This window comes from Ranitomeya variabilis, chromosome 3 (assembly GCF_051348905.1).
Source record: "Ranitomeya variabilis isolate aRanVar5 chromosome 3, aRanVar5.hap1, whole genome shotgun sequence".
Taxonomy (NCBI): Eukaryota; Metazoa; Chordata; class Amphibia; order Anura; family Dendrobatidae; genus Ranitomeya; species Ranitomeya variabilis.
In genome coordinates, this window is record NC_135234.1 from 395,180,009 (window position 1) to 395,193,441 (window position 13,433).

Genomic DNA, 13,433 nt, shown 5'->3' on the forward strand with positions numbered 1-13,433 from the left:
AATGTTTAATGCATACTAAGTAGTTTTACTTACATGACTTGTAACACAATATTATTTATTTATCAATCATTAAATGTTTTATTGCGAGACTGGGGATACTTGAGATGTGCGAGGCATGCAATCTGAATGATAAATGTTAGGGAGACTATGGCCCTTTTTAACTGCCAATTTGTGTTTTGTTCTCGCCACCTATACTTTTGCAATTGTTCGTTGTATAAAAATAGAATCTTGATTGCGCTAACAAGCATCAGGAGTAGCGTAGAATAAAAGCATGGCAAGACTTTGGTCCAGTGGCCTGGTTGGTAGTCCGTAGCTGCCGGACCAGAACCCTGCAAACCGGCTCTTACCCTGCCAGCACATTTTTTTTGATTAGTAGGCCAGGCGTGATGTACTGTGTGCATCCTACTGCAACGTAGTGATGTAGCGGGGACTACTAATCAGAAGAGGTGTCAGGGATGCAGGCTCCACAATGCTGTAGTTGGGTGGCTATAGACAACCAACAGTGCGACAGGACTATGATCTGGGGGCTGGCTGTTACTACAAACCCGGAGTAGGCCATGCCCCTGATCTGGGACGTAACATCAAAGTGTTTGACAAGTGTGACCAACTTTTTACTATTGATGCTGCTATGCAGCATCAATAGTAAAAAGATCTAATGTTAAAAATAAGAAAAAAAAAAAAGTTATTCTCACCCTCCGACGTCACCAGATCTCCTCAGCGGTGCACGCGGCGGCTGGGATGCTGTGTGCGAAGGACCTGGGATGACATCACGTCACGTGACCACAACGTCATTGCAGGTCCTTCGCACACAGCATCCCAGCCGCCGCGTGCACCGCTGAGAGGTGGGAGGACTCCAGGGGCCATCGGAAGGTGAGTATATCATGATTTTTTATTTTAATTCTTTGTTTAACAATTATATGATACCCAGTCCGTGGAGTCTCCTCTCCTCCACCCTGGGTACCATCCGCACATGATCCGCTTACTTCCCGCATGGTGGGCATAGCCCCATGCGGCAAGTAAGCGGATCAATGCATTCGTATGTGTGTGGAATCCCCGTGATTCCGCAAATTAATGAACATGCTGCGTTTTTTTCCGGAATGCGTTTCCGCTCAGGAAAAAAACGCAGCATGTGCATACAAAATGCGGATTGCATTCTTTTAAATAGTTTGCTTAATGTGAGCGTTTTTTTCCACGGTTTTATCGCGTTTTTATAGCGAAAAAAAAACGTGAAAAATCCGGAACGTGTGCACACAGCCTAAAAGTTTTAGGCACATGTGGAAAAAAATGCTGCAAAGTAAAAATTATTTTAAACATTGAGGTGTTAATAGAGCATTTTTTTTAATCGATCAGCAAAGTAGTGCCAGTATTTAAAAAAGTTAATAGGTGGATCAAGGCAACTACTGTCTGGAAAGTCGGACATCAGTGTTGTGCACAATTTGAGGGCATTATAGGAGATGATTTGCAAAAGTTTAGCAGACAATAATATAACTAACAACCATCATGGATTCCTGAAAGATAAGTCGTGTCTAACCAACATGCTGGGTTTCTAAGAGAAGATAATTAAAAATCTGGATGTTTGGTCATGCGGCTGGTGTGAGATATCTGGACTTTACAAAGGTATTTCAGTCTTTGCTGATGACACCAAACTATACCAGTTGATAAAAACTAAGCTTGACAGTATAATATTACAAAACGACCTGATAAGATAAGCTGTTGGAATTGGTAAACACATAGCATATGAAATTTAATGTAGATAAATGTAAAGTACTGCACCCCGGATGGAGTAATCGTATTTCTGCATATATTAAATGGAGATATACTACGGACTACAGAACAGGAGAAGGACTTGGGTATTCTGGTTACAAGTAAGCTGAGAAGCAGCACTCAATGTCAGGCCGCAGCTGCAAAAGCAAACAAGATTTTACGGTGTATAAAACAAGAAATAAAATCCTGTTATCCAAATGTATTATTTATTACGCCTCTATAAATCACTTGTAAGGCGACATCTTGAATATGTGATAAAGTTTTGGGCTCCACATTTCAAAAAGGATACTGGGAAGTTAGTTCAGAGTCGGGAAACAAGGTTATTACAAGGGGTGGAAGGCATCTCATATGATGAAAGGTTAGAAAAGTTAGGCTTATTTAGCTTAGAGAAAAGACACCTCAGAAGGGATCACTATATGTATAAGTACATGTGTGCTCAATACAAAGGACTGGCACCTAACTTATTCCTCCCAAAGACCTTACAGAGGATCAGGGGATATTCACTTTGTGTAGAGGAAAGGCGATTCTGAAAACTAGAAAGGAAAGGGTTCTTTACAATTAAAACAGTCAGACTATGAAATGCCCTACTGTAAGAAGTAGTAATGATAGTTACTATATCAGCATTAAAATAGGGTTACATGCTTTTCTTACAACAAATGGCATTGTGGGTCATAAATCTATCTATAGAGAATCTGTAACTGGAGGATAAAGGTTGATCTTGATGGACCTGTGTCTTTTTATGCCTTTTTTCAGCTTATGTAACTATGTAAAGTGAGTATACAAAAGAGAAATCTAAATTAAATCAATTTTGGAGTGACCACCCTTTGCCTTCAAAATATCATCGAAGCATCAATTGTACACAGTCACACTTTTTGAAGGAACTCGGCAGAGAGGTTACTCTAAACATCTTGGAGAACTAGCCACACACCTTCTGTGGATGTAAGCTTGGGTAATATTTTCTAACACTATGAAAACCCAGGCAGATTTGATGATGTTGAGACTATAGCTCTATGGGGCCATATAATCGCATCCAGATCTTCTTATTCTCCTTTATACTGAAGATAGTTCCTTGTCATGAATCCCAATGGCTAGGGATAGCACAGGACAAGCAAAGTACAAATATATTACGGACGAGCTCTAGGGTGATGGAACCTGGGCTGATCGCTGCCCTACGCCTGACAAACGCAACTAGAGATAGCCAGGGAGCGTGCCTACGTTGGTTCTAGACGCCACGCACCAGCCTAAGAGCTAACTAGCACTGCAGAGAAAATAAAGACCTCACTTGCCTCCAGCGGAATGAACCCCAAAAGATATAGTTGCCCCCCACATGTATTGACGGTGAAATGAGAGGAAGGCACACACATAGAGATGATATATATAGTTTTAGCAAATTGAGGCCCGCTGTAAACTAGAAAGCAGAACGATACAAAAGGGGACTGAGCGGTCAGCAAAAAACCCTAATCAAAAAAACCATCCTGAGATTACAAGAACCCATGTGCCAACTCATGGCACATGGGGAGAACCTCAGTCCACTAGAGCTACCAGCTAGCATAGAGACATAATAAGCAAGCTGGACAAAAAACCAAACAACTGAAAATCAGCACTTAGCTTATCCTGAAAGATCTGGGAGCAGGTAGGCAGGAACCAAACAGAGCACATCTGAATACATTGATAGCCGGCAAGGGAAATGACAGAAAGGCCAGGTAAAATAGGAAACACCCAGCCACTGATGGACAGGTGGAAACCAAAGGCCGCAACCCACCAAAGTCACCCAGTACCAGCAGTAACCACCAGAGGGAGCCCACAAACAGAATCCACAACAGTACCCCCCCCTTGAGGAGGGGTCACCGAACCCTCACGAGAACCCCCAGGGCGATCAGGGTGAGCTCTATGGAAGGCGCGGACCAAATCAGTCGCATGAACATCGGAGGCGACCACCCAGGAATTATCCTCCTGACCATAACCCTTCCACTTAACCAAATACTGGAGTTTGCGTCTGGAAACACGAGAATCCAAGATCTTCTCAACAACATACTCCAATTCTCCCTCCACCAGCACCGGAGCAGGAGGCTCAACCGAAGGAACAACGGGCACCTCATACCTCCGCAACAACGACCGATGGAACACATTATGAATAGCAAACGATGCTGGGAGATCCAAACGAAAAGATACAGGGTTAAGAATCTCCGAGATCCTATAAGGACCGATGAACCGAGGCTTGAACTTAGGAGAAGAGACCTTCATAGGGACAAAACGAGAAGACAACCACACCAAATCCCCAACAAGAAGTCGGGGACCCACGCGGCGACGGCGATTAGCAAACTGCTGAGTCTTCTCCTGAGATAACTTCAAATTGTCCACCACCTGATTCCAAATCTGATGTAGCCTGTCCACCACCACGTCCACTCCAGGACAATCCGAAGGCTCCACCTGACCAGAGGAAAAACGAGGATGAAACCCCGAATTACAAAAAAAAGGAGAGACCAACGTGGCCGAACTAGCCCAATTATTAAGAGCAAATTCGGCCAGTGGCAAAAAAGCAACCCAGTCATCTTGATCAGCAGAAACAAAACACCTCAAATAAGTTTCCAAGGTCTGATTAGTTCGCTCCGTCTGGCCATTCGTCTGAGGATGGAATGCAGACGAGAAAGACAAATCAATGCCCATCTTGGCACAAAACGTCCGCCAAAATCTAGACACAAACTGGGATCCCCTGTCAGAAACGATATTCTCCGGAATCCCATGCAAACGAACCACGTTCTGAAAAAATAAAGGGACCAACTCAGAGGAGGAAGGCAACTTAGGCAAGGGCACCAAATGAACCATCTTAGAAAAGCGGTCACACACAACCCAGATAACGGACATTTTCTGTGAAACCGGGAGATCAGAAATAAAATCCATGGAAATGTGCGTCCAAGGCCTCTTCGGGATGGGCAAGGATAACAACAACCCACTGGCCCGAGAACAGCAAGGCTTAGCTCGAGCACACACTTCACAAGACTGCACAAAGGTACGCACATCCCTAGACAAGGAAGGCCACCAAAAAGACCTGGCCACCAAGTCTCTAGTACCAAATATTCCAGGATGACCAGCCAACACAGAAGAATGGACCTCGGAGATGACTCTACTGGTCCAATCATCCGGAACAAACAGTCTTTCTGGTGGACAACGATCCGGTTTATCCACCTGAAACTCCTGCAATGCACGTCGCAAGTCTGGGGATACGGCGGACAATATTACCCCATCCCTAAGGATACCAGTAGGCCCAGAGTCTCCAGGAGAGTCAGGCACAAAACTCCTGGAAAGAGCATCTGCCTTCACATTCTTTGAACCTGGCAGGTATGAAACCACGAAATTGAAACGAGAAAAAAACAACGACCAACGAGCCTGTCTAGGATTCAAACGCCTGGCAGACTCAAGGTAAATGAGATTCTTGTGATCAGTCAAGACCACCACACGATGTTTAGCACCCTCAAGCCAATGACGCCACTCCTCAAATGCCCACTTCATGGCCAAAAGCTCCCGATTACCCACATCATAATTGCGCTCGGCGGGCGAGAATTTTCTAGAGAAGAATGCACATGGCTTCATCACCGAGCCATTAGAACTTCTCTGTGACAAAACCGCCCCCGCTCCAATCTCGGAAGCATCAACCTCAACCTGAAAAGGAAGTGAAACATCTGGTTGACACAACACAGGAGCAGAAGAAAACCGGCGCTTAAGTTCCCGAAAGGCCTCCACGGCCGCAGGAGACCAATCAGCAACATCAGCACCCTTTTTAGTCAAATCAGTCAAAGGTTTAACAACACTGGAAAAATTAGCAATGAACCGACGATAAAAATTAGCAAACCCCAAGAACTTCTGAAGGCTCTTAACAGATGTAGGCTGTGTCCAGTCACAAATCGCCTGAACCTTGACGAGATCCATCTCAATAGTAGAAGGAGAAAAAATGTACCCCAAAAAAGAAATCTTCTGGACTCCGAAGAGACACTTTGAGCCCTTCACAAACAGAGAATTGGCCTGCAGAACCTGAAACACCTTCCTGACCTGTAGAACATGAGACTCCCAGTCATCAGAAAACACCAAAATATCATCCAAATACACAATCATAAACTTATCCAGATATTCACGGAAAATATTGTGCATAAAGGACTGAAAGACTGACGGAGCATTGGAGAGTCCAAAAGGCATTACCAAATACTCAAAATGGCCCTCAGGCGTATTAAATGCGGTTTTCCACTCATCACCCTGTTTTATACGCACAAGATTATAAGCTCCTCGAAGATCTATTTTAGTGAACCACCTAGCCCCCTTAATGCGAGCAAACAAATCAGTCAATAATGGCAATGGATACTGATACTTGACTGTAATCTTATTCAGAAGGCGATAATCTATACAAGGCCTCAGGGAACCATCTTTTTTTGCCACAAAAAAAAACCTGCTCCCAGAGGGGACGAAGATGGACGAATATGTCCCTTTTCCAAGGACTCCTTAATATAATTCCGCATAGCAGTATGCTCTGGCAGTGACAGATTAAATAAACGACCCTTAGGGAACTTACTGCCAGGAATCAATTCTATAGCACAGTCACAATCTCTATGCGGAGGGAGCGAATTGAGCTTAGGCTCCTCAAAAACATCCCTATAGTCAGACAAAAATGCAGGGATCTCAGAAGGAGTAGATGAAGCGATAGAAATCGGAGGTGCATAATCATGAACCCCCTGACATCCCCAGCTTAACACAGACATTGTTTTCCAGTCCAGGACAGGATTATGAGTTTGTAACCATGGCAGACCAAGCACTAGTACATCATGTAAATTATAAAGTACAAGGAAGCGAATCACCTCCTGATGAACGGGAGTCATGCACATGGTCACTTGTGTCCAATACTGCGGTTTATTCATAGCCAATGGTGTAGAGTCAATTCCCTTCAGAGGAATAGGAACTTCCAGAGGTTCCAGACTAAAACCGCAGCGTTTAGCAAATGACCAATCCATAAGACTCAGGGCAGCGCCCGAATCCACATAGGCATCGACGGAAATGGAAGACAGTGAAAAAATCAGAGTCACAGACAAAATGAACTTAGGCTGCAGAGTACCAATGGCAAAAGATTTATCAACCCTTTTTGTGCGTTTAGAGCATGCTGATATAACATGAGCTGAATCACCACAATAGAAACACAATCCATTTTTCCGCCTATAATTTTGCCGTTCACTTCTGGACTGAATTCTATCACATTGCATAGTCTCAGGTGCCTGTTCAGAAGACACCGCCAACTGGTGCACGGGTTTGCGCTCCCATAAACGCCGATCAATCTGAATGGCCATAGCCATAGACTCATTCAGACCTGTAGGCGTAGGGAACCCCACCATAATATCCTTAATGGCCTCAGAAAGACCATTTCTGAAGTTTGCAGCCAGGGCGCACTCATTCCACTGAGTAAGCACCGACCATTTCCGAAACTTCTGACAATATATCTCCGCTTCATCATGCCCCTGAGAGAGGGCTAATAAAGCCTTTTCAGCCTGAATCTCCAGGTTAGGTTCCTCATAGAGCAATCCCAATGCCAGAAAAAACGCATCCACACTGAGCAATGCAGGATCCCCTGGTGCCAATGCAAATGCCCAATTCTGAGGGTCGCCCCGCAGGAAAGATATTACAATCTTGACCTGTTGAGCAGGGTCTCCAGAGGAGGGAGATTTTAAAGAAAGAAACAATTTACAATTGTTCCTGAAATTCAGGAAGGTAGATCTATCTCCAGAAAAGAACTCTGGAATAGGAATTCTAGGTTCAGACATGGGAGTGTGAACAACAAAATCCTGTATGTTTTGAACTTTTGCCGCGAGATTACTCAGGCTGGAAGCCAAACTCTGGACATCCATGTTAAACAGCTAAGATCAGAGCCATTCAAGGGTTAAGAGGAGGTAAGAAGCAGCTAGACAGCAATTAAGGGCTAGGCAGCAAAACTCTGAAGGGAAAAAAAAAAAAAAAAAAAATTTCCCTTAAACACTTCTCTTTCTCCTGCTTCAGCCCAAACAATTAACATTTTGTGGGCCGGCTATACTGTCATGAATCCCAATGGCTAGGGATAGCACAGGACAAGCAAAGTACAAATATATTACGGACGAGCTCTAGGGTGATGGAACCTGGGCTGACCGCTGCCCTACGCCTGACAAACGCAACTAGAGATAGCCAGGGAGCGTGCCTACGTTGGTTCTAGACGCCACGCACCAGCCTAAGAGCTAACTAGCACTGCAGAGAAAATAAAGACCTCACTTGCCTCCAGCGGAATGAACCCCAAAAGATATAGTTGCCCCCCACATGTATTGATGGTGAAATGAGAGGAAGGCACACACATAGAGATGATATATATAGTTTTAGCAAATTGAGGCCCGCTGTAAACTAGAAAGCAGAACGATACAAAAGGGGACTGAGCGGTCAGCAAAAAACCCTAATCAAAAAAACCATCCTGAGATTACAAGAACCCATGTGCCAACTCATGGCACATGGGGAGAACCTCAGTCCACTAGAGCTACCAGCTAGCATAGAGACATAATAAGCAAGCTGGACAAAAAACCAAACAACTGAAAATCAGCACTTAGCTTATCCTGAAAGATCTGGGAGCAGGTAGGCAGGAACCAAACAGAGCACATCTGAATACATTGATAGCCGGCAAGGGAAATGACAGAAAGGCCAGGTAAAATAGGAAACACCCAGCCACTGATGGACAGGTGGAAACCAAAGGCCGCAACCCACCAAAGTCACCCAGTACCAGCAGTAACCACCAGAGGGAGCCCACAAACAGAATCCACAACAGTTCCTATTGACATTGGCTGTATGTTTGGGGTCGTTGTCCTGCTGACAAATAAATTTGGAGTCAATCAGATGTCTCCACGATGTATGATAGATAAATATCTGCCTGTATTTCTCAGCAATGACAACAATAAATGGGCAACATTGAGAATCATAGATGCAGTCGTTGGCCTAGAAAACTTAGTGCAGCTGCTGGAAATTCATGTCATGCCTACTTTCCTTCATAATGGGAAGATGTCCCGCAGTGCTATCGCCTTAGAACTAACAGCAGCCAGTGGGACACAGCTATACCCATCTGTTTGTATAAGTTTGACCAGTAATTGGTCTTCACAGAATAATTGCTGCCAAAAACCACACGTTTGACATGGAAAGAAGGCCAAGTGACTCAATTACGCATGAAAACATAATCTAAAAATTGCAGCAGTGCTCTGGACTGATGAGTCAAAATATGAAATATTATAAGTAAGAAGAGAATCCAGCTCAGGAAAAATGTTGAAGATAAAAAATTCTTTATTCCCCAATAATTAAAAATGGAAACACTGCATGTCAAGATCAGCAATAAACAAATTTAAGGAAAAACAACCATAGATTAGTTGAACGCGTTTCAAACACTCTCGGTGTTCTTAGTCAACAGCATGTGATCCAGATGAACAATTCGTGTATAAAAACGTTCATTACCAGGTGAAATGAGAATAGCCGTTAATTAGAAGACTGCTTCTGACATAATTAGAAATATTTTACACATGATGTGAAGCATTTCATATTGTGAAGCAGAGATGGAATGAAAAAGTATATCAATACACAATTTTGTGTTGATAATCCATTCTTTGAGCACATAAAATGGTTTTCCAGATATATTGACGATTTATTATTAATTTGGAATGGAGATCAGGAGTCTATTATACATTTTTTGTTCTATCTCAATAATAATCCTTTCAATCTTAAATTTACCCATTCCCTGGATAATCATTTCATAAATTTTCTAGACTTGGTTCTCACAGGATTACCCTATAAAATTATTCAAAGTCATACTTACCGTAAACAAACCGCAGGTAATACCATTTTACATGCTCAAAGTTTCCACCCATCTCATACCATTCATTCTATACCGGTTGGAGAAGCTCTTAGAGCTAGGAGAAATTGTAGCAATGATTTGGCATTTAAACAGGAAAAATCTACTATCAAAAAACGTCTTACAAGTAGAAATTATCCAAATTGGTCTTTGGAGCATGCGTTTAAAATAGCAGATAATAGATCCAGATCAGATCTTATTCAGTCTGTTCATTCACATAGAACAGAACACAATCCAATTAAAAGTTCTGCTGACAGACCAGTTTTAGTGCTTACTTATAGCACATATTTCAAGTCTATTTCTGACATTATAACACGCAATCTAAATATTTTGAGAGACGACCAAATAATGGATACAATTCTTCACAATTGGGTTTGCATTGTCTCTAGACGTGCCCCTACACTTGGTAATATTCTTTCGCCAAGTTTTTTGCACTCCAATACATCCAAAAATTCGTCTAATTGGTTGTCCATCAAAGGTTTTTTCAAATGTGGAACGCATCCCTGCAAAACATGTATATATACAAAAAAAACCCCGCAACTTTGTTTTAGTTCAGATCATCAAAGAAGTTTTCCTATTAAAAGTTTTATAAATTGTAATTCAGATCATGTGGTTTATATTATCGAATGTATTGATTGTAATCTGTTGTATATAGGTTCCACTATAAGAAAATTAAAAGACAGATTTCGTGAGCATCTGAATGATATAGTACAACCTACTTTACGCCATACTTCAAATGTATTGCATCATTTTATTAAAACACGTAATAGACAAACCACATATTAAAAGATATATGCAATTGAACAAATTTATAAAGACATATGAGGTGGCGATAAAGAAAAAAAGTTGCGAGATAGAGAGGCATTTTGGATTTATTTATTGAATATACGAACACCCACTGGATTAAACCTTAGAAAAGAAAAAAAAGAAATTATGTTGCACTATTAATCATTTTCTCACCAGGTCACATGCTTATATTTCATTTCTTATTTTTATCAATTTTTTTTTCTTCAATTTTTTCATCATTCTTTATCATTGTATATTTTTGTATATATATTTTCTGTTATTAATATGTATTAATGTGTATTGATATACTTTTTCATTCCATCTCTGCTTCACAATACGAAACGCTTCACATCATGTGTAAAATATTTCTAATTATGTCAGAAGCAGTCTTCTAATTAACGACTATTCTCATTTCACCTGGCAATGAACGTTTTTATACACGAATTGTTCACCTGGATCACATGCTGTTGACTAAGAACACCGAGAGTGTTCGAAACGTGTTCAGCTAATCTATGCTTGTTTTTCCTTAAATTTGTTTATTGCTAATCTTGACAAGCAGTGTTTCCATTTTTAATTATTGGAATAAAGAATTTTTCATCTTCAACATTTTTCCTGAGCTGGATTCTCTTCTTACTTATACCATTTCAAGAGTGCTGGGGCAGAAGCACTTTCCGTGCTCGGATTTCCTATGGACTATCAGGAAATGTCTCCTGCAGGGTGAGCTGAAATACTGTTTTTTGTTGTTTTCTGCAAAATATGAAATATGAAGAATACAATTTGAACACATGGGGCTGGATAGAGGTCCATGTTATGAATTCTGTTCTCGAACTCCCTCCTGTGGTCATGAATGGTACTTCGGTGAGTTCTGTCCATGGACTCCCTCTGGTGGCTGTGAGTGGAGCTGCTGGTTCTGAGATTCCTTCCCCACCTGCCCTCGTTTAGGGCTAGGCTGGATTCTCTATTTAACTCCACTCAGATCGTTACTCCATGCCAGCTGTCAATGTTCTAGTACTGGTTCAGATCTCTCCTGGATCTTTCTGAGGACCTGTCTACTCCAGCGAAGCTAAGTTCCTACTTGTTCATTTGTTACATATGGTTTTTCTTGCTAAGTTCTAGTCCAGCTTGCTATCATGAAACTGCCTGGCTAGCTGGAAGCTCTGGGGGTGCAGAGTGGCACCACCGCACCGTGAGTCGTTGCGGGGGTATTTTTTGCACACTCTGCGTGGTTTTGTAGTTTTTTGTGTTGACCGCAAAGATCCCTTTTCTATCCTCAATCTGTTTAGTTAGACTGGCCTCCCTTTGCTAAAGCCTATTTCATCCTGTGTTTGTGATTTCCTCTTAACTCACAGTCAATACTTGTGGGGGGCTGCTTTTACCTTTGGGGAAATTTCTCTGAGGCAAGTGAGGCTTTGTTTCCTTTCTTTAGGGTAGTTAGCTCTTAGGCTGTGAAGAGGCGTCTAGGCAGAGTCAGGCACGCTCCACGGCTATTTCTAGTTGTGTTGATAGGAGTAGGGTTTGCGGTCAGCAGAGTTCCCATTTCCCCAGAGCTCGTCCCGATTCCGTGTTTAACTATCAGGTCATTCCTGGAGCACCTAACCACCAGGTCCATAACAGTACAGCTGGCCCACAAAGTGTTAATGCATCTCAATAGAGGGAAAAGAGAAGTTCTGAGACCATTTTTTTTTCTCTGCAGTGTGTTTTGCCTTTCTTTTCCCCTTAAACTCTGGGTGGTTCAGAACTCAGGTGTGGATATGGACATTCAAGGTCTGTCCTCTAGTGTAGATCAACTCGCTGCAAAGGTACAAAACATTCAAGATTATGTAGTTCAGAATCCTATGTTGGAGCCTAGAATTCCAATTCCTGATTTGTTTTCTGGGGATAGATCTAAATTTCTGAATTTCAAAAACAATTGTAAACTGTTTCTTGCTCTGAAACCCCGCTCTTCTGGTGACCCTATTCAGCAAGTAAGAATCATTATTTCTTTGTTGCATGGCGACCCTCAAGACTGGGCATTCGCCCTGGCGCCAGGAGATCCTGCATTGTGTAATGTAGATGCGTTTTTTCTGGCGCTGGGATTGCTTTATGATGAACCAAATTCTGTGGATCAGGCAGAGAAAATTTTGCTGTCTTTGTGTCAGGGTCAGGATGAAGCGGAGGTATATTGCCAGAAGTTCAGAAAGTGGTCTGTGCTTACTCAGTGGAATGAGTGTGCCCTGGCAGCAATTTTCAGAAAGGGTCTTTCTGAAGCCCTTAAGGATGTTATGGTGGGGGTTCCCCACGCCTGCTGGTCTGAATGAATCAATGTCCTTGGCCATACAGATCGATCGGCGCTTACGTGAGCGCAAAACTGTGCACCATTTGGCGGTATCCTCTGAGCAGAGGCCTGAGCCTATGCAATGTGATAGGACTTTGACCAGAGCTGAACGGTAAGAACATAGACGTCAGAATGGGCTGTGTTTTTACTGTGGTGACTCCACTCATGCTATCTCTGATTGTCCTAAGCGCACTAAGCGGTTCGCTAGGTCCGTCACCATTGGTACTGTACAGCCTAAATTTCTTTTGTCCGTTACTCTGATTTGCTCTTTGTCATCCTATTCTGTTATGGCATTTGTGGATTCAGGCGCTGCCCTGAATTTGATGGACTTAGAGTTTGCCAGGCGCTGTGGTTTTTTCTTGGAGCCCTTGCAGCATCCCATTCCTTTGAGGGGAATTGATGCTACGCCTTTGGCCAAGAATAAGCCTCAGTACTGGACCCAGTTGACCATGTGCATGGCTCCTGCGCATCAGGAGGATATTCGCTTTTTGGTGTTGCATAATCTGCATGATGTGGTCGTGTTGGGTTTGCCATGGCTGCAGGTCCATAATCCAGTATTGGATTGGAAATCAATGTCGGTGTCCAGTTGGGGTTGTCAAGGGGTACATGGGGATGTTTCATTGTTGTCAATTTCTTCCTCCACTCCTTCTGAAGTCCCTGAGTTTTTGTCGGATTACCGGGATG

At 42.7% G+C, this 13,433-nt stretch overlaps 1 protein-coding gene across 2 annotated transcripts in view; it reads right to left on the bottom strand.

Annotated features, from left to right (window-relative positions):
• The window catches only part of MYOM3 (myomesin 3), a 224,977-nt gene that overhangs the window by 120,350 nt on the left and 91,194 nt on the right, over positions 1-13,433 (bottom strand). The window lies entirely within an intron of this gene.